The sequence below is a fragment of the Onychomys torridus genome, chromosome 11, assembly GCF_903995425.1.
Source record: "Onychomys torridus chromosome 11, mOncTor1.1, whole genome shotgun sequence".
In the NCBI taxonomy this organism is placed as follows: Eukaryota; Metazoa; Chordata; class Mammalia; order Rodentia; family Cricetidae; genus Onychomys; species Onychomys torridus.
Genome location: NC_050453.1, coordinates 19,265,378 through 19,283,950, shown reverse-complemented (window position 1 = coordinate 19,283,950; position 18,573 = coordinate 19,265,378). Strand labels below are relative to the sequence as shown.

General features: G+C 43.1%; 1 protein-coding gene across 3 annotated transcripts in view; it reads right to left on the bottom strand.

The window, feature by feature from the left end:
- The window catches only part of Pld5 (phospholipase D family member 5), a 322,478-nt gene that overhangs the window by 142,396 nt on the left and 161,509 nt on the right, over nt 1–18,573 (bottom strand). The window lies entirely within an intron of this gene.

Below are 18,573 nucleotides of genomic sequence, written 5' to 3'. Positions count from 1 at the left end.
CTGACGGGAGGAGGAGGAGGAGGAGGGGGAGGAGGAGGGGGAGGGGGAGGGGGAGGGGGAGGGGGAGGGGGGGGGGGGAGGAGGAACAGCCACATCTAGGTCTAGGATGAAATGTTAGGGGCTTGAGTTTTGGAGACAAGTATGAAGATGTGGAATACGTTGGGGGTATCTATAAATTTGATTTCTAGCTGGATTTATTTATTTTAAAATAAATCCTAAACTGACAACTTTCATATTCAAGTTGCCTCTGATTTAAATTAAACTCTGGTGATGTTTTCGTTCATTGAGGGTCAGTTATCACCACTGTCTGCTTCTGAAGTAAGAGCCAGGAACCAGGTGGAAGAGCTGACGTGGGCTTATTAACACTTTCTTGTTGGTTGCTGTTGTTCTTCCCATGCTAGGGATGGAAGCAAGGCTTGTGTATGCTACCAGTGAGCCACATGCCGACCCTGATACCAACTCTTACCGATAACCAGGAAGCAATTAAGCTTTGCTCTGTCCCTGCTGGAGGGCAGCAGTCAAGTCTTTTGCCAAGTATTCTACATCTTTTTTTTTTTTTTTCACTTTCTCCCCCTGGTCCCTGTGTTGAATCCTAGTAAGCCCCAGAATTCGAAGCCACCTTATGAAGTCATATTATTTGGCAAATTCTTCATTGTCCTGCACCAAGAGCTGTGCTGCACTGACTTGTGCCTCACTGATGCTGAGCAGGTGACTGTTGACCTCCATGGAGTCCAACACCTTGCCTTAATACATTCTCTATGCCTTGAGAAGACTCCTCCAACTCTTGAGAGAGCCAGGACCAGGAAAGCAACCTGAGGAAAATGGTGTTTTCCTCGGTAAGTAAAGTTGCACAATGCTGGCACTAATTGGAGACTGAATAAGAGGGGGTTCTGCAAAGGATAAGTGTGAAACCAGTGGCCCACTCAGAGTGAGAAGCTTGGAAGTCATGAGGTACCTCATGAGCCCCCCAGCAGCCTTGTCCTAGAGACTGTCACTGCTCAGCCTGGAGATGATTTTAGAGTCTGTGTTCCACATTCACCACACACAGTCAGCATCATCTTCAAACATGTGTCATCAAGAGAGGTTTAAAATAGTCCTTCCAAATGTGCCTTTTCACAGCCCGAGAGTGGCTGAAGGTTCTTCGGCGGTGATGAAGGAGAGGGGATTGAATGACCTCGTAATGACTGAATTGTGGTGGAAGATCAAAAAATTCTACAGGTTGATTCTCTTTCAGGTCCCCAAGAATGCGAGCGTAGAAGCCCATGTGTAAGGGTTTTTCTTAACACATGTTTTAGTTCCCTTTCCACCACTGTGATAAAAACACTTTGACCAAAGCAACCTGGGGAGGAAAGGGTTTATTTGGCTTACATTTCCAGGTCACAATCCATCATTAAAGGAAGTCAGTGCAGTTCTTGAGGCAGGAACCTAGAGGAACAGTGATTTTTGGTTCCTCTCGCTCATTCACAGGTTCCTGGTTAGAGAAATGGTGTTTCCCACAGCAGGATAGATCCCCCTACACAAACTCATAATCAAGACCATCCCTCACAGACGTGCTCACAGTCCAGACTGATCCTGGCAATTCCTCATGTGAGGACTTTCTTCTCAGATGACTCCGGGTTGTGTCAAGTTGATAACAATGGCCAACCAGGACAATGTACTAAATGACTGTCTACCAACTTTACATGCATAAAGAATTTCAACAGTCAAATCCAAATTTGAACATAACCTAACATTATCTTAGTTTTTAAGCAATTCAATTGAGAAAAACAACTTTGAATGATCTGTAGAAACAAACTGACTTACTAAATGTTTCTATGAGTCAAGAAGCCTCTTTTTATCAAGACTCGGTCACTAGACCAGGTTGCCTTGCTACATAGCTGCAGCTGAAGATAACCTTGAACTTCTGTCCTTCCTGCCTCTTCTGGGACTATTTCCAGAATGCTGGGGCTACAGGTTTACATCACCACAGTTACAACAGGTTTTTGTTTTGTTTTGTTTTTACTAATAAAGACATTATTCTATTTTATTTTTCAGAGTCAAAAAAACTTCTCTACATATGCAGGAAGCCTTGCATGCATAAGTTAGATAAACTCAAATGCTGCAGATGATACTCAGTATAAAGCCAACCCACTCCTTGTGGCTGTGTGCCCAAGATCAGGGTCATTATTAGCAGTAGCTATTTTCTGCAACGGAAGTGTTCTCCGCATTCACACTCATGAACCCACCAGCTCCCTGTGTTTTCATCTTTCAAAGCATTTGTTCTCTTCTGGGACTTATCTTGAAGAAAGCAAGGCCCCAGGAGACGTTCACTCAAGGGCCTGAATCTGAGGCTTCCCACGGCCATGGCATGTCTCTTTCTTTACTTTGTTGTCCAGAATCCTGAACTGTGGAACCATGACATTGAATGCTCCTGAGTGGAAGGGGATGGAGGAATGCCTCCAAAAGCAGAGAGGAGTAAGATGCTGTGCCTGAACCAGGAGAGCTCTACTGTCTTGCAAGCAGGAGAAGACTCAGCACCTGTGCCCAGGACAGCTCAGGAGAGGGAAAAAATTACTCCCAGGCCAGCAAGAAGTGAGACAGGACTCCAGGCTCAGGGCCCTAACTTTATGGATCCTAGGATAGAAAGGACACAGGGCTATGTGACAATCAACCCCAGGGAAATAGCCTAAGGATTCCAACTGGAAAATCTGTAGGATTTTGTAGAGCCATGGAAAGTCAGTGCTGAGCCCAAATTCCTAGTCATGGCTCTGGTGGGTCAGTAACACCTGTAATTCAATGCAGGTTTGTTTAAATCTGATTTTTAAAATGATTGGAATTCCCAGTGCATGGAGGTTTAGGAGCTGACATTCATAGCCGTGACAGACAGGGAAGGTGACCCTGAGCATTACCTCCCGTGCTCCACCTGCTCAGTAAGCTATGACAAGGGAATGGTCAGTGACATATACAGAGCATCCTGTGGCTGCACCTAGCCATGCAGCTCATTATTATTATTTTTTTTTTCGAGACAGGGTTTCTCTGTGTAGTTTTGTGCCTTTCCTGGAACTCACTTTGTAAACCAGGCTGGCCTCGAACTCACAGAGATCCACCTGCCTCTGCCTCCCAGGTGCTGGGATTAAAGGCATGCGCCGCCTCCGCCCAGTGCAGCTCATTCTTGAAAGGGATCAAAGGTCAAAAAATGAAAGGTGTTTTCTAGCCAGTGCTGTCTTTCAAATATAACGTCTAGCAGTCTACCTGCACAGATGAACATTTGCTCCTCTAGGATAAAGAGAAGACAACAGAACATTTAGATTTATAGTTTTGTTAGAGGGTGGAGGTCTCACTCTATGCTTAAGCTTGCCTCAAATTCCTGGCTTCAATGATGCTCCTGCCATCACCTCCCAAGTAGTGGGGACTACAAGTGGCTGTCCTTGTATACACCAGGCATAATTCACTCTTTTCTTCTGTACAAGCCAACTCCATCAGGGGACAAACAGAAAACCCTTACCATCAAAAATATTCCATAAATGATCATATAAACCTAGTTCATTGTCATTTTTGAAGGAGGGTCTCATTCTATAGGCCCCGACTGGCCCTGAGCTCTCACATCTCTTGCCTTAGCCTCCTGAGGACTGGTACTACAGAGCCACTAGGGATTTTTTTTAACAGACATAATGCACATAGTTATACACAAGCATCTTTTTTTCTGGGTTTCTGTTGTTATTATTGTTATTTTTTATTATTAAATATGTTTATTTATTATTTTTTTTCCATTTTACATACCAACCCCAGTTCCCCCTCCCTCCCCTTCTCCTGCCTCCTCACCTCCCTCCCACTCTACCCCCATCCACTCCTCAGGGTAGGTAAGGCCTCCCATGGTGGACAACAAAGTCTGGCAACGAAGTTGAAGGAGAGCCTAGCCCCTCTCCATTGTATCAAGGCTGAGCCAGGTATCCCCACCACAGGGAATGAGCTCCAAAAGGTCAGTTCATGCACCTGGGATAAGTCCTGGTCTTGCTGCCAGGGACCCCACAAACAGATCGAGTCACATAGCTGTCACCCACATTCAGTGGGCCTAGTTCAGTCCCATGTAGGTTCCTGAGCTGTCAGTCCAGAGTCAGTGAGCTCCAACGAGCACCGGTCAGCTGTCTCTGTGGGTTTCCCCATCATGATCTTGACCCCCTCTTCTTTTTTTTTTTTTTTTTTAATGTCGAATGTCATTTATTAAAGGAGGGAGGAGGTCTTAAATACAGACTTACAGCACAATGGGGGAACCCTGGTTGGCAGAAGTTTGCTTCTGATGCACAAACGTCTTTTTAAGTACATTATGCAAGCAGGAAACCTGGGTGACACTTAACTTATCCCATGAAACCTTTAAGACGGCATCCGCACACCAATTCCCTTGTCGAGAGGTGGCATTTTCCATTAACTTTTTGATAGAGAAATCGCAGCAAGCTTCCCAGAGGGTGGATCAAAGGAGCTAAGACTTGTGTGTCTTGGACAGAGCTGCTATTTGCTCTTGTCTCATTATTGGTTTATAGGGCAAAGCTTTGTTAGATGGCTTATTTGTCTCTGGTGAGAGATTTAAATGTTACCAAAAAGGAAGCTCCAGGTATCAACGGAACGTCTGGTCTAGATGAGGAATATTAAGTTGGATCCTCCTCTGTTTTAACTATTTCAGCAGCATGCAACACACAAGAGCTGTACAAGCTTGTCGTGTGTGTGTAACTACGTGTGTCAACAGACGATGCCTCTCATCTCGGGAAATGAGCAACATTGTGAACATTGGAAACTATTGGGAAAATGCACACGGATGTCATTATAGTCACTTAATTTCAGATAACAGGATGACGACAACAACAATGATGATAATTATATTGCTGATGAGGGTGATGAGGATTATGGTGGCAGCAGTGTTATTTAGCTGTCGATGATTGAGAATGAACACGTGCCAGCTACACAATCACATCACTTGTGTGTAATGTTAAGTATTAGTTATCCTATTGTAATTTTTTTTATCTAATGGGCAGATTAAAAACATGTAAGGTGTACATATTAACAGAGTACCAGGTGCTGTTTTTACACAGGCATAAACTGTGTAATGCTTAAATCAGGCTAAATCTCTCCTCAGGCAATCAGCATCTCTTTGTGCTGACTACAATCTGACTCCTGTCTTCTGGCTTGAAATACATAGGCATAACTGCCACAGGTGAAGCCCCTGCTGTACAAGAGCACACCAGAACTTCCTCCTCCTGTTGAACTGCAGCTTTGTTCCCATTGGTCAGTCTTCCCCACCTTCTCTTCTCAGGCCCTCACTAGTCTCTGGTAACCACTGCTCTATATTCTCTCTCTCTCTCTCTCTTTCGAGACAAGATTTCTCTGTGTAGCTTTGGAGCCTGTCCTGGATCTCACTCTGTAGACCAGGCTGGCCTTGAACTCACAGAGATCTGCCTGCCTCTGAATGCTGGGATTAAAGGCGTGCGCCACCACTGCTCTATTCTCAACTCTTATGACATCAACTCCAACTCTTTTAGACTCCACACGAGTGGGATCATGAGAAGCGTCTCTTACTTCATATAATGAAATGATTCCAAAAACATCTAAGATACTGCAAGTGACAAGATTTTATTCTTTGTGTGTGTGTGTGTGTGTGTGTGTGTGTGTGTGTGTCTATATGGTATACTGCAGTGTATAGGTACCACACGTTCATTATCCATGCATCAGCTGATAGATGCTGACAGGTTGTTTCCATGTGGTGGTTACTGTGCGTCATGTTAAAGCAACTAAAAAATGATAACGTGGAGTGTCTCTCTTGACTACTAGTTTCACCTCCTCGGGCTATGCACACAGAAGTGGGATCTCTGGATCATGGTGAGTTCAGACCTCAGCTGTTAAGATGAAGACCACAGGGCTTGGGCAACCGTGCAGTGGATGAAGACCAAAGCCATAATCAGTAACAGAACCAGTTTTCAGAGCTTGTTCTGTATGGTGTGAAAGTCTACTTTAATGTTCTCTGTGTGGAGTGTATGTACGTTACCACGCTAGGTAACATGCAAAGGCAGCCCAGTGGGGGCTCAGCAAGGGCAACGGCATGGGAATGAGCACAGAAGGATGTTTGCAAGCCAGGCCTTCCCTTTGTTTTCCCTCTGCCATATAATAAAACGTACTTATCATCTTTATCAAATATTGTCTATACTCCATCAATACACTGTTGGCTTTTTAATAGTGTAAGTACTACATTAATTAGCCAATTCTAGCTACAACAGCAGTTATCAATCTTTCAAAAGACTATTCAATGCTCTCAGGGGTATAATTTCTCTCCTTAATATCTCCATGGATTTTAACACATTTTAAAACTTATGAACTCTGTTACACAATATGACGGAGTGATTAGGTTAGTATAGACACAAGAAAAATTAACATTCAAGTACCTTCCGTGAAGTTTCTTATAAATATGTAAATATTTTAAATAATGAGCAATAAACCTTTCATTTGTATTCACATGATAATTAAAATTTTAATTTAAGTAGCATCCCAGAAGCTATAAATTTGGGCTCCTGATTCACTTCCAATCACCTTCTAATTTATATTTGCTCTCATTACAACAAGGCCGTGAAAAAATTTCAATCTTATAATTCTCTAATCTTGGAAATTTAAAAATTCATAAGGCAAAATTAGAATGTGTGTAGGAGATATTGAAGCTGAGCTTGCAGTCGCAGGAACCTGACTCCAGATGAGAGTCTGTCTCCCACTCAAACTGTAACTTTACCCAGCTATTCTGTGATGAGGGTACAGTGGACTCTCGGCAAGGTCCTCTCTGTGTAATATAAAAATGTAAAGAATTATAAAGAGTAATGTAGATATTATTGATTTTTAAATTCATAAGATTATTTAAGCTCATTAAAACAGTGAAAATAAGATGTATATTTTTAGATAGGTAAGATGCATGTATGTAACATATATGGATGTTGTATTTATATATTATAGTTATTATATATAACATCAGAATAACTTGCTCATAATAATGAAACCACAGTAAATGCTAATTGTAGGTATATAGGTTGAAATATATTAAAGGAAAAAGAAACACTAATTCCTTTTTAAAATTTTTCAAGACAGGGTTTTAACTGTCTAGCCCAAGGCTGGTCACAGACACGAGCCCCAGCTAAACAGCTTAACCTTTGCAAGCTGTTACTGCTCGGAGTAGCTTACCCAGTTAGTCATTTTAATTAGTCATTTAGCCACTCTCTAATGCATCTTTTTTTACCTTCACACTAAAGGGCCATAACAATATCTTGACCAGGCAAAAGACAAAACAACAACAACAAAAAACAAACAAACAAACAAGAGTGGTCCCTGCTCTTGCCTACGTCAGGTATCCTCTTCTGAATTTGTTACTTTGGACTTTGGAGGCGTGTGGGATAAGAGAGGCAATGGAGGATTAGATAAGGTACAGCAGGAGACAAGAATTGAGGACACTAAAAGCCTGACGAGAATCAAGAGAAAACGAGTTTCCAGGAGAAGGTGGGACCACATTTAGCATACAGAATTTCACCTAAGGGTGGTGGTAAATTAGGAGGAAGGGGCTATGGAGAACGTTCAGGCAGCATCTATTCTCCAAGCTTTGTTACAGGGGCTGCCCCCCATGTATGTATCCTCCCTCCCTGGTTCCCTATCTGGAGTTCAATCAGTTATTTCTGATCACATTTCAGGATGAAAATGGGAACTTCAGAGGCATCCAGAATCCTTCAATATGGATGTTTTGAGCAAGCTCCCGTCTGGGAAGAACACATTTGCTGAGGCTGCTTTATTAAGACCATGGAAGCAAATTTCACCCTGAGAAGTTCAGCAGAACACCTTGCTGTGACGAAAGACAAAATGAGGTGGTTTGGTGGTTCCTGCCTGTTATCTCAGAGTTCAGGAAGCTGAGGCAGGAGAGTCTCCTTGAAATTGAAGCCAGATTGGGCTATAGAGGGATTTAAGTCCTGTCTGGGGTACAGTCTGGTTTGTAGTATGAAACCCAGTTTCAAAGAAAGGAATGTTAAGAAATAAGAAACACAACAACAACAAAATGGCATGCAACGTGTGCCACGTAAAGCTTGATTTTAGATAGTTGGTTTGGTGTCTGTGCTTAAATGCCAAAGCTGATTTGAACATGGGATCAATTTATTTTTATCTTGAAAAAAAGTAACACCCAAACAGGGCACTTGAGCAGCCATCGTACCAGCATGCTGTCAGGATGTAAGACTCCATCTCAAGCAGGTTGAATTCCCTCCACACACATGCTGTGAGCAGACAGCCTGAAATCTTGATGCCTTTCATGGGATTCTTGTGGTTTAGATATCTTCCCAGGGAGACCCATGGGATTCTTGTGGTTTAGGTATCTTCCCAGGGAGACCCATGGGATTCTTGTGGTTTAGATATCTTCCCAGGGAGACCAATGGGATTCTTTTATTTCTTTCCCAGCATACCTGATAGAACCAAATTTCCCTAAACTCCAAGTACAGCAACAACACCTTTTAAAATGACTATGTCTGATATCAGGGCCCTTCCATGATATGAATGATAATGACTGCATCTCTGTAGGGAAGCACACAGGTTCTTCCTTTTTACAGTTCTCGGTGATCAGAGCATCTGGCTTCTGTGTCTAGAGGGAGGTGGGTAGAAGCTGGGGATAAGTAAGGATGGAAACAAGGAAAGAGCACAAGCCCACACTCCGTCCCCGCCGATGGATGGGGAGACAAGAGACTGTGATTGGCAACTTCAGTGTCTAATTTCAGGGTAGAAAGTGAGACAAAGAAAGAGCATATTGTAGCAGTTCTCAAACTGTGGGTCACGACTCCTTTGGGGCCACATCTCAGATATTTACATTATGGTCCATAATGATAGCAAGATTACAGTTATGAAGTAGCAACAGAATAATTTTATGATTGAGAGTCACCTCGACATGAGGAATTGTATTAAAGGTCACGGCATTAGGGAAGCTGAGAACCACCGGCTTAGTGCCTCTCAAAGGAGCAGAGACAGCTTCGGCTAGAAGTAGCTCTGGCTTAGCCTCAGGCTTCTGGGAGCTCAGCCTAGCAATCCTTCGTTACTGAGCCAATGCGAAGTTCTTTATGTGAAATCTTAGGGCCAAGTACGTTGACCATACCTACCCTACAAACAGAAACCCTCAGTGGACTGAGACAACACCTTAGGGTGAGACACACACTTTGCAAGCTAAATAAAATCCCAAGTAACAATAGTTGTTTTAAATTTTTGCCATCACAAATTGATTTTTATTGTGTATGTTTAGTATGTGTGTATGTATGTGTGTATATATGTGTGTGTGTGTGTATGTGTGTGTGTGTGTGTCTGTGTGTCTGTGTCTGTGTATGTATGTATGTGTGTATGTATGTATGCATGTATGTATGTTTGTGAGGGTCATATGCTATAGTCAGAGGAAAACTTGAATTACTTCTCTCCTTCTACCATATGGGTGCTGGGGATGCAACTCAGGTTCTAAGGCTTGGCAGCAAGCGCCTTTCTCCACTGAGCCACCTTGCCAGCCCCTGTTTTGATTTTTAGAACTATAGGTTATAGTCTCAGGCAACTGAACTTCTTCCACAGAAGGGAGTGAAGACCAATTCCCCAGCATCTCAAAGTAGAAGAGATGCTGTACTTCAATGGTGAAGAGTGGTTTGTTCACACAAAAAAGATTGCTGCCCCCAACCTACAGTTTCTGATTCTGATCCCTAACCACTTTCCAGGACACATTGCTGATGCTGCCCCAGAGCCATACACACTCTGAGAACCTCTGGCTAAAAGCATAACGTAGGGCTGTGGGTCCTTGTGTTCAAGTCCACCATTTATTACCTATTGATTCCAGGCAAATTACATAATTGTTCCTGGTGCTGATGATCTTACTGAGGACGCTCTATGTGGAAACTCATCCCCCCCTTTTATTAAAGATTTATTTATTTATTATGTATATACAAAAGAGGGTGCCAGATCTCATTACAGATGGTTGTGAGTCACCATGTGGTTGCTGGGAATTGAACTCAGGACCTCTGGAAGATCAGGCACTGTTCTTAACCTCTGAGCCATCTCTCCAGCCCCCCCCCCCTTTTGAGCTGAGGATCTAACCCAGGGCCTTGCACTTGCTAAGCAAGTGATAACCACTGAGCTAAATCCCCACCCCCCTCCCCTTTTTTTAAATAGAAAAGAAAGTTTTTTCATGCAGTTTATGTCTCTAGTTCCCTTCCCAACATCAACACTTGGCTAACACGTGTACCCGTCTTTCTCTGCATTGCTCTGGTGGATCCATTATCCACCAAAAGTACACCCTACTGCATATACAGGGAGACCGCTGGCTGCCATGCTGCAGGTTTTCCCAGGTTACACTTATTTCCAAGTCTTTAGGGCAGTCTCCCTTCTCACCACTCACCTAATTTCTAAAGAAATTCTCTTTATGGATGATGTATAGACCCCACACATAAACATATGTCTCATCTTTCACATATAGCTGCCTGGGCTTTATTTCATAACACACTCACACGTGACAAAACAGTAGAAAACTAAGTGACCTTGTTCCTGTCTCAGCTTTCAAGACTGCCCATGTTCCTTGTAAGCAGCTGTCATGCCCTACATTCTGGTTAAACAAGGAGCTTAGTTCTCTCATTTCCAACTGTCTATTACCCCTCTCTCTCCCCTCCTTCTCTCTCTTAGGAAGAACAAACACAATGAATTGCTTTGCAAAAGACATGCCCTGTCTTTAGAAAGAGCACGCTTCATTGTTTTTGTAGTGGAGGCTGAGCCAATGAAGCCAGTGTCAGTGCCAAGACACTGTAACCTTAGGGCTTGCAAGGGGACAGTCACTTTGGGGTAATACAATCCTGGGACAAGATGAAATACTTCTTCAGCTATGGTTATTTTCATTTCTGGCTACCATCATTATCGATGAGGGGGACACATGAACTTCAAGTTATTAATTATTTAATAATTACCCAGTAAATCAAGTACGAATTAACTTTATAAATGAAACCAATAATATAATTTATAAATATCCAAGAGCTTGTCAAATTTTTTTTTATTAGAAAAATATTAAGTCCGTCCTCCTTCCTACTCTGACAATCATGAAGAGAAGCTGAAATCAAAGCCAGCTGCCTCGTCTCAGAACGAACAGGGCTTTTCTTTTAAGATTTTTAATCCCATTCGTTTTCAACTTCATGAGGCAAGAACCACATTTGGTGTTAGCTCTGCTTCTGGGGATAATCTGATGAACTGGGTCAGAAGGTAGTTAAAGAAGAAATAGATTCATAGCTAAGAACCTCATTAAAAAAGGAAAAAAAAAAACTTGGCAGCGTTCTGTGTTCAAAATAAACTATTCTCTATTCCAGGGAAATCACAAGATATTTTTGAGAAAAGTGCCAAAGAAGTAGTCCATGGAGATGAAAGAGAGCGCAGAGTCTGACAGCCTGGCCAGGATGCCGCCCTGCCCCTCACTTTGTCAGTGAATATTCCCTCTCAGTCGATGCTTCTGAGTACTGTGGCTAAAGAGAACAAGGCCTCCGGTTCTGTCAAGGAGGTATACAAAAACTTGGCCTCTGTCAGGCCTGCAATCCCAGCATCGGGAGGTAGCAGAGGGAGGATGAGGGTTTCAAACTTAGCATTAGCTATGTAGCCTGGATTACACGAGAGCCCAGATCAAACAAGCAAAAGTCTGGCTCATATTAGAGACTTTATCTGCCACTTGCAGAGAGCTGTGGAATAAGGATGTTGGAATATTCTGGAAAAGTGGCTTGCCTAGGAAGAAGCCAAAAAAAATTTAAAAAAAAAGGAATAATAGTGGCAATTAGACAGACAAAATGATGCTGTGGAGACAGAGTTAAGAGGGGGCTTGGTTTAGAAGTACTCCTGACCAACATGATTAAGAGATGCAGGGCAAGCAAAGTGACCTGCAGAGCATGTTGTGCCTTCCAGACTCTGGGACCTGGAGAGGCCACTGTGTTTCCTTTGCTGTAGGGGAGGGAAGCTTTGCTAACTTTCAGACCTCTCTGCTGCTCCACCTGCTAAACACTGCCAGGACTTGAACATCTTTGTGCCAATTCTCAGGCCCACCTTTGCCCCTACAGTGGATCCTAGACTCAGTGAGGATGTATGGTTTATTATTTTACAGTTTTGTTTGCATGGAACTTTTTCGTATATTGTGAACTCTCAAGGAGGGTCGTGAGAAGCCTGCCATGGGGAAATGTTAATTTCACCGGTAAATAAACATGTTTTTAAAGGTGCTGAGGATCATACATAGGGCTGAGCATGCTAAGCACACACTAGGCCACTGAGCTATACTCCCAGCCTCGGATTTTCTTTCTTTCTTTCTTTCTTTCTTTTTTCTTTTTTTTAAGCTGAGGATCGATCCCAGGGCCTTGCGCTTGCTAGGCAAGCACTCTACCACTGAGCTAAATCCCCAACCCAGGGATTTTCTTTTTTAATGTGGAATTTGGGGGAAATTGGGCACTTAGAAAATGAAAGAAAATCAAAGGATAGCAAAAACCATCTTGATGAGCTGAGGCCAGGGAGAGGCAGGAACAAACTCAAAAAACCCTCAGAAACCCTCCTGGATGCTGCAGCCCTAAGTCAAATCTCCATTGATTTTGCTTTAAAATCACGAACCAGTATAATTAAGAAAAATAACAATGAATAACACTGAGTTGTTCACTTTTTATTTTGTGGATGGGCTGGGGGCGGATCCCACAATTTCAACAGGAATGTCATCAATATAGCTTGAATCTTACATTCTTCACCCCAATGGTAAAACAATTTCAGGATAAACTGACTTTCAGGCAAATTGTATTTATAATGATAACATACATGTGCACTGATACACTTAAGAACATGTGATGCATTCACATAAGAACATATGTATGTATACACAGATGTAAGGATTATGTGTGTTTCCTCACATGCTGCCACACATGGATGTTTGTTGCAAAGACAAATATGAAAAGTTGACATTGCATTGATTTGTGGTATTTACACAGCTGGTGATTGTTTTTCAGTATCACTGATTCAATTGTGAAACCACCCTGCACAGTGAAGTTTGAAGCATGGCTTTCACAAGTAACTTGAGGATACTCTGGCTGATGCATCGTAATAGCCTACATTTCCTCACAGACCTTCTAATGAAAAGGGCAGCATATGGTCAGCTGACGTTACAGTCAGCTGACATAGGCACAGCAGTGGAGGGACCAGGCAGAGCTGAGGGGAAGCCTCAGGAGTGGGGCCACAAAAAGACTTCTACTTTCAGAGGCCCTAGATCTATATTGGGAGAGCTGTCCCCAACACAAGCAGCTGGAATGGATGTCACACACAGACAGAAGTTGGACCACATGCCAGCTCTGGTTTTGGACTTGAGGTGTGTGAACAAGTCATAAATTAAGCTGAATGGGAAGATGGGGTGGGATGCTTTAAGGTCTGGCCTTTAGAGACATGGAAATTGAAAAGGAAGATGCCAACATACCAATAGATTTAAAAAAAAAAAAAAAACTATCACACTATGAAGTTGGAAGTCATATTCGGTCCAGAGACTTGGGTAGGGGTTCTCATCCCTTGTAGAACCCTGAAGGTAACTGAGATCCCAGCTCTACCTCCAGAGGGTGGGGCATGAAGCTGAACAGCATGCTTTTAAGTTCTTTAGGTGACTCTAAGACACAGCTGAGAGTCATTTCCTAAAGAGTTGAGAGAAAGATCCCCTCATCAGAGATGCTTAAACTGACTAATTTGCAAATGACTCAGCGTAGAATAAAATAAAGCATGCCGTAATCAGTCATTTACAAATTCTCTTCTCACTATAAAACCTTGATGGATTTAACAAGCCAAAAGAGGTCTGCTCATCAAAGTGTCAGGGACAGTGGAGTGCAATGCAAAATAGTGTGATCATGTGTTCTCAGGACAGATGGCAGTGTCACCAAGACCCTGAGAACTACTGTGGTCATTCAGACCTTACATGTCACCCAAAGGCCCATGTGTTAAACATTTTGGTCCCCAGCCTGTTGCTACTGGGAGTCAGTGGAACCTTTAAGAGATGGGACCTACTACTACTGGTTGGAAATAAGGTCCCTGGGGTCATGCCCTGAAAGGGGACATTATGACCCTGCACATTTTCCCCTTTGTTCCCCATAGTTATAAGGTACTTAGAGTGAAGCTTTGAACCAAAGTAAATAATTTCCTCCAGGGGTGATGGTAGAGGGAACAGGGATTTGCCACATAGTGCAGGATGGCCTGGAACTCATGGCAATTCTCCTGCTGCATCCTACTCAGTGCTGGGCATCACATGTGCTTCCCTTTCATCCTCTAAGTTGTATTCGGCAATTTTGTCACAGCAACACAAGTCTCTGACACAGCCTCCTAGGAGAGTCCCCAGGTTACTTCAAGAAGGCCTTATAGTTTGACAGGTAGGCTGGAATAATGGTTTTCTGAAGGCAATGTTCCCACTGGTCTGCAGCCTTGGTTCTATGCCAGACACTACGCAATAGATGCAGTGGTTCTCAGCCTCTCTAATGCAGCGACCCTTTAATAATACAGTTCCTCATGTAGTGCTGACCCCAAACATAAAATTATTTTCATTGCTCCTTCATAACTGTAATTTTGCTACTGTTATGAATCATAAATCATAATGCAAATATCTGTGTTTTCTGATGGTCTTAGGCTACCCTTGTACCAGGGTCCTTTGACCTCCTCCCCAAAGGGGTCACAATCCACAGGCTGACATCACGTCATGTGGATACTCAATCTGTTGTAGCTGTACTATGGGAGCCCACAAAAATTCCAATTTATGGTTTGACTCAAGCTCAGAGAATCAGAGTTTATGTTGCTCTCCAAGGCTGCATAATAGGGTGCAAAGGCATGATTACCAGGTGTCTTATACTTCAAGGCCTAATCACAAGATGCTTTGCTGTGGGTTGAGGTTACCAGGTGTTTTGAAGGGGCTATACTTGGCTGCACATTGTGCTTTAATCTTGAAAGGGGGAGGTCTTTTGCCTCTCCCCTTGCTAGTGTATAAAAAGCCCATTAGAAATAAACTCAAGGCTGCTAAGTATTGACCCAGAGACCTCCTGAGCTATCTCTCTCTCTTTTTTATCTATATTTTTTATCTAGCATTTCCCAATCCCTCACTCCCCTCTTTAAGGAACCCTTCAATAGGTTGGGGCTAAACCCCAACACTGGTCCCCCTACACCATACCATCTAGCTGCCATTCTTTCAACATGACAGTCATATTCCCCTACTCCTTCTAGAACATTCTTTCCTTGACAACCATTTCCATCATGTCTGGGTCCAGTACTCACCAACTCTGAGGATGATGTATGTTCTGTAGCTGCCACTCCATACACATGACACAGTCAACTGTGCTCTGGAACTATTCATCACATAAATTATTTTGTAAAATGTAAATTATAGACTGTTCTGGGTAGCAGGCTGAACTTTAATATCATACTACTATGTCCCAGGAAGATGTGAATCACCTTTTTGTTCGTCTATCCAGGCTGTGTGTGCCAGCAGCCACCCCCGTTGTTGGATGGACAAGACAATAGAGGCTCCATAGGCCAATGTTCTTGTAACACTTGTGTACCTGAACAGCACCAACATTTGAGACTAGCCAGAGAAGCAATAAAGTGAGGCAGGGAATGGGACAGAGAGTGAGGTTCTCTCTCTCTCTCTCTCTCTCTCTCTCTCTCTCTCTCTCCTTCCCCTCCTCCTCCTCTTCCTTTTCCCCTCCTCCTCTTCTTCCTCCCCCTCCTCCTTTCCCACTTTCATTACATGAACACATGTTTGTGTGCATATGTACTTGTTAGAGGTCAAAGTCAATGCTAGGCTCTTCCTCAATCATTCTTCATCGTGTGTTTTGAGACAGAATCTCTCACTGGACCTGGAGCTCATCAACTTTGTTCAATGGCTAGCCAGCAAGCTCTAGGAATCTTCCCAGCTACTTCTCTCCAGCCTGCAGTGACAGCTGTATACCACCATGCCAGCAGGCCTTTAACATGGGTTCTAGGGGATCCAAGTCAGGTTTGCACAGCAAGCACTTTACCCCCTGGGCCATCGTTGTAGCCTCAGAAATGTCCTGTCACTTAACAAACTGTCTCTGCTTCTGAATCTTTGCTCAGTTCTTGCTCAGAGACACAGGAATGTGGAACCATCCCCGGCAGTGCATCTGAATCCAGTATCAGCCAATACCACAGTGCCTCCTCTAAGTGAATGGGCAAATGTGTTCTGCTTCATAAGGAAAGGAAATAAGAGGTTTCTAAAATCTTGTAAAAACAAATTTATATACAAAATTGTGTCTGCCCCCCACCCTCCGCCTACACAGGTGCTTTCTTTTTTCCGCATCATTTCCACTCTTTAGTGTCATTTGCTCATCCATCCCCATGTCTGCCTTTTTATCCACTAATCTCTTCTGGATTCTTCTTAGTCTCCCCCTGCTTGTCTAAGGTCCCCAGGACAGTGCTATCTTACCCCGTCTCATGTGCCTTCTCCTGAGTCCCTTCTTTTCCACTGGACAAAGTTTAGCCTTGTTGGGCACTTAGTAAATCATTGAATGAACAAAATGTCTGATAATATTACAGTATACTCTTGTTATTTCTATCTTTAATTTTTACTGCATTTACAGTATATGTGTTCATGCATGCATGTGCACATCAAACTCAAATTATCGGGCTTGGCAGCACACACCTATATGAGATGAGCCAACTTGGAGTCTGTTATTGCTATTTTCAGTGACAAAATTCTTTCTGTGCAAAAAAAAAAAGTCTTGTTTAGTTAAAAGCAGAACAGATGAAAGTTCATGTGGGAAAACAAGGAGAAGGGAGGAGAGGAAGCCTCTGTTGGCTGTTGATTTGGGTTTTTACTCCAAGAGTCAAAGGACGCACATGGCTTGAGGCAACAAAGCTGGTTAATTCTCACTTTAGTTGTCTTTACCTTCCTCCTTTGAGGTCAGTGAACTATTAATGTCACCCAAAGGAGCCACCGGAGAGTCACTTTCCAGTCTATCAACAGGCATCCTCCTGGGTCTGAGACTATCGAGAACGCCACACTGATGGCTCCGAGCTGCTTCCTACAGCTCTAGTATCTTCCAGGGGTTATTCTGATATAGGGGAACACAACAGATCCAAGGTGCCCCTTTGCTAGCAGTGCCTGAAGCTTGTCTTGAATTCTCTAGTGCTGTGGGGTGTCTTTCTGTACTCTGTGAATATGTGTTGCTATGATTGGTTAATAAAGAAGCTGCTCTGGCCTATGGTGAGTCAGGTTATAATAGGCAGGAAATCCAAGAAAGAGACAGGAAGAAGAAAGGTAGAGACAGAGAAGGCGCCATCCTGCCATCCAGGGAGCAGCATGTAATGGCACACAGGTAAAGCCACAGAATATGTGGCAACATATAGATTAATAGTAATGGGGTAAGTTAAGTTATAAGAGCTAGCTAGCAAGAGGCCTGCCATAGACCATACAGTTTATAAATAATATTAAGCCTCTGAGTGGTTACTTTATACGTGGCTGCAGGACCACAGGGACAACTACACACTAGGAGGCTGCCCCTGCTCAGAATTCTACATGTAAACTCTAAAGCCCTTACTCAGTAAGAAAACACATTAGAACATTTATTTTTGCTTCTAGTGTATCAGCAGGAAAAAAATCATTTTAACAAGATTTGGCCTCTTCTACCCCTGAACAATTTTAATGAACGAAGTGTCTAGGATCGGAGGTTGACTAGATGGTCAGATGATTATGGCAAGTGAGGAGGAAGCCATGGATGACTCAAGGAGAGCAGAAATAAAGTTAGCAAATGGAGTGTGCTCCATAGTTGGATCCTAGAGAAGCATTCTATTTCCAAACAAAGAGAATACATATACCTGCCATCAGATCTTGGCAATCGGATGCTAAGATCTTTATCTTCACCAAATGCATCAAACGGGAAACAAAATTTTGACTGAGAGAGATGAAAACAGGTTTCACCCTCTGCTTCACAACAAAGCAATCTGTTGTTACTGCACTCTGAGAGGAGCCCCTCAGGACTATTTTAGGCAAATGGGAGTGCCTGAAAATATAAAAGGTGTACTGAGTCCAAATCCATGATAGGAGAATACACAAGTCAGACTGGGAAAGTTAAAGGCAAGCCGGTTTCATTACAGTGATCAAAGGTAGAACTGCATTTCAATCACAAAGATAGTTTGCATGCTAAGCAGAAATGCTCTCAATTACTCTTTGCTAAACACAGGTAAGGAGGCTGTGGAGTACATACTTGCATTGACAAAATGTTTATTGTGCATAAAGATAGAAAATATGTCCTGCCTCTAAAAAATCATCCACAAAAAAGCAGGGGCCTGGAATTTAGCGTCTAGGTGGTTATTTTCCAGGCTGTTGCAGGTCCTGTGTGCATTCTCTGTACCCAACAACCTGCTGTGAGAGGAAAGCTGAGGGCCAAGCGATGGACGGGCTGATGCCATGGGTAGGAATTTTGAGTCTACAGATGCTTAAAAAAACCCAGGGCTGGGGAAATGACTTACTCAATAGAGCACTGGCTGCACCAACACAAGGACCTCAGTCTGATCCCTAACATCCACACC